This window comes from Thunnus albacares, chromosome 21, assembly GCF_914725855.1.
Source record: "Thunnus albacares chromosome 21, fThuAlb1.1, whole genome shotgun sequence".
NCBI lineage: Eukaryota > Metazoa > Chordata > Actinopteri > Scombriformes > Scombridae > Thunnus > Thunnus albacares.
Genome location: NC_058126.1, coordinates 10183008 through 10186506, shown reverse-complemented (window position 1 = coordinate 10186506; position 3499 = coordinate 10183008). Strand labels below are relative to the sequence as shown.

The 3499-nt window shown below is 40.1% G+C and overlaps 1 pseudogene; it reads left to right on the top strand.

Moving 5' to 3' along the window:
• The first annotated feature begins 1714 nt into the window (after positions 1 to 1714).
• LOC122972754 lies at positions 1715 to 2620 on the top strand (annotated as a pseudogene).
• The last annotated feature ends 879 nt before the right edge of the window (positions 2621 to 3499 follow it).

The following is a 3499-nucleotide window of genomic DNA, read 5'->3' as shown; positions in this document are numbered from 1 at the left end:
ACAGTAAATGCCATGACAATCAAAGTTATGTTTTTTTTAAAAAAACTGTCCCAACTCTCAGTTGGAAAGGGGACGCAAACAGTGGCCTCCTGCAGCTAATTCTACTTCTATCAAGCCATCCACCCAACCCGCCGCCTCCTAATATGACAATTTGTCATATTAGGAGGTCATAAATGAAAAAAACTATGTGTAAAACAAAGCACTAAGACATTTTGTTGTGAGGTATGTTGACAAAAGATTTCTGCAGGTGTATTTACTGAGTTCTTCAAGATAACTCACCGACTTAGTGTCTGAAGTCTTGACTGATTAGCTGTTTATACAAAAGCTTGCCACTGAATGCAGGAAAGCACTTCACAGCTGTTAAACGTGCCATAGAATCAGCAAGCCATTCCAGATAATGAGAAGACTGAAATAATCAAGGATCTGCCTGGTCTTTGCCAGATGGTCTGCTTTCATCACTTGGCGGGTCAGGTCAGGACACAGCTCCTACACCCTCCTCTTCCTCACCTTTCATTAGAGTCAAAATCATTATCAAGGGGCCCACACATCCCTAGGAAGTTTGATGGCTCTGATGAACAACCTCCACAGTCTTCAAGGTGTTACAAAATATAGTCCAGTGAATTAATGAAGGACATGGCAACTTACTCATGTAAATACAATTGATGTTGTCCTGATAACTATACTGTAAGTAAGATGAACAGATTCATCTGTCTGTAGCTGCCTGTGATGTGAGTAAATGCAAACACTGCAGCATATGACATGTTAGGATACTGTAGTAAAAAGTACTGAGACAGATATTTCAACTTTAAGTTTTTTACTGGTTGAACTTTAGTCAATAACAATTCCAGTTAAATGGTATAAAAAAATGTTTCCTCTCCGGCTAACATCACTTACTTCCCATTCTGTGTTTACAAATGTTTGCTCCGAATCTTGCAGGAAAGAAAGATCCTTTGCATCAATTCTATCAATTGTCTAAACTAAATAGCAACGTGTAGATGTGTCACTCTTAGTTTTTTCAATTTTAGGATAGTTGTAGTTGCCAATAATTAGTTATCGTAGCTTATTCTATTCTTAATTGTAAATTATCTTGTGGGCCAAACTCTTCAAACACTGTCAACTCCCATAAAAGGCCCCTTTGTCCACCCACACAGGTGTTACTTATCTTCTCAGGGCTGTGTGTGCTTGACTGACATGTTGCTCCTGTTGCACCTGTTAAGGTGAGTTTACATTAGCACCAATCTCTGCAAATATCTGTCTCTGCTTAGCAGTTTTAAAAACTTCTTCTATTGTATTATATTGCCAGTTTATTAGGTACACTTAGATAAAATGAAGAATAATAGAATATCATTGCAATAAATCCTACATACATAAAAGTTCAAATGTTCAATTTTTATTTAATCTCTTTCTAGAGAGGTGTTGATTGATTTCATGGTAATTTTGGAGGCTGCAGTATGTGGTGTTGTTGAGCTGTATTGAGTTATACTCAGAGGTGTATGTAATATTTAGCCTACCCTAATTCATATAAATGAGATGAACAAAATATTAAAACACCCCCGAGTGTATAATGTAAACAATAATATCATTATCTTTATGCTCTTTTATCTTGAGATACAGAAAAAAAACCAACTTAACCAGCATAGCAACAGTAGCCAAGGGCGTGGAGCTTAGCAACAGGACTCTAAATAAAGCCTTTACATGCCTTGATGTCCCCAAACAGACTTTTTATGTTTTGCTTCATACGTAAACAAGAACAACTTAACATGCATGATAGCAACCATTACAAAAAACATGTTGAGAGACACACAAGTATTCATTATCAACATTCCTCTTTGTTTTTGGTGTGGATTCACCACATCATTTAACAAGAGAAGACCTGTGGATGATATGTTTAGGAACAAGAAGGAGCTCAAAGCCCGAGGCTTCACCGTGAAGGCCACCATGAAGAACACTGTGGTCGAGGGTCCCCCAGCTGCAGGGGTTTTTCGGGAGCGCCGTTCCAAGCCAACTGCCTTTCGCTCATCCTACAAGCGTGGAGAGCTGCCGTTGGCACTGCAGCATAAACCAGCATGCAACAGTATTGTATGGAAGGTGGAGACTGGAGCTGGACTACCATCACCACCTGCCTCTGTTCTTTGATGGCTTGTGTTCATCTGTACGAGTTCTTCGCCCGTCAGGGAGTCCATGACCTGCTGGAGCTTGGAGGCCCCAAGATCCTGCCTGTCATCCCAGCTCATCATCCCCATCAGGACTGCCCTGACTGTGAGGAACCACCAGGTGATGTGCACCACCCTGAAAGTCCTGCAGCATCTGGTGATGTCTGGAGACCAGGTGGGAGAGGCTCTGGTGCCCTGCTACAGACAGATCCTCCCCATTTTCAACATTTTCAAGAACAGAAATATAAACTCTGGAGATGGCATTGAATACAGCCAGTGGAAGAGGGAGAGAACATTGGTGACCTGATCCAAGAGACTCTTGAGATGTTTGAGCACTATGGAGGGAAGGACACCTTCATAAACATCAAGTACATGGTGCCCACCTATCAGTCCTGCATGATGAACTGAGGGAGCTGTCAGATTGACAAAGCAGACCTCATGCTTTTGACTTTTCTTATTGGATTAAATAAATGATGAAATTCCATATGGCAGAAATACCCACGCTGAATAGTGAACTGCTGCAATTATATCTGTGATGCACAGTGCAAATGGTTTTCCCTCGGATAGTACAGCAGAACAAAATAATAAGTTTACCCTTAATGATTAGAGGTGCACTGGTTTGCACAAACTGTAGTAAAAGAGCCTTTCGTCTACCAGCTCACTGCGGCTGTTTCCTCTTTTACCAATCCTGATTTGTTTTGGTTCCGAAGCTGATATGTTGAGTTGGCTATTTAATATGGAGATTTTTGTTCCAGCGAGATTTATAGGAGAGGACACTGTATCCATTATAACAGAACATCTCTTCCATGTAAACTAAATGTTCTGAAATGTTCTCTTTTTGAATCTGTGGAACTGTACATCATGATCTGTTATGTGGCCATCCTAGTAATTATTGTTTAGTGTCTTGTAAGCCCATATGGGCCGGGCACCAGAAAGATGTGGAGCACTTAAATCAATCAATCAATCAATCAAATTTACCAATCCGCCTTTGCAATATATAAAACTGATCTGCTGACCAAATAGCACAAAACATTTTGCTGTGTAGACCAATATTGCACCAATAGTGCAGTCGGTTTTGCATTTTCTGTACATGCTTTATAATAAAAGCCACACAGAGGTAGACCAGTGAGAGGCTTAAAATGTGAAGTAGCAACAGCAGGAAATGTTTGGACATCAACTTAACACAGTAAATAAGAACATTTTCTTTTCAGTGTTTCCAGTTGTTATAATTTCTGAAAACATTGTTACACGTCCTCCCCTCTAGCCACAAAAGTAGCAGGAACCATGTGCAACTTTCTGCCCTCTAAAGATCATTTTGTAAGAAAGTTTTCAAATGTATACTGTAT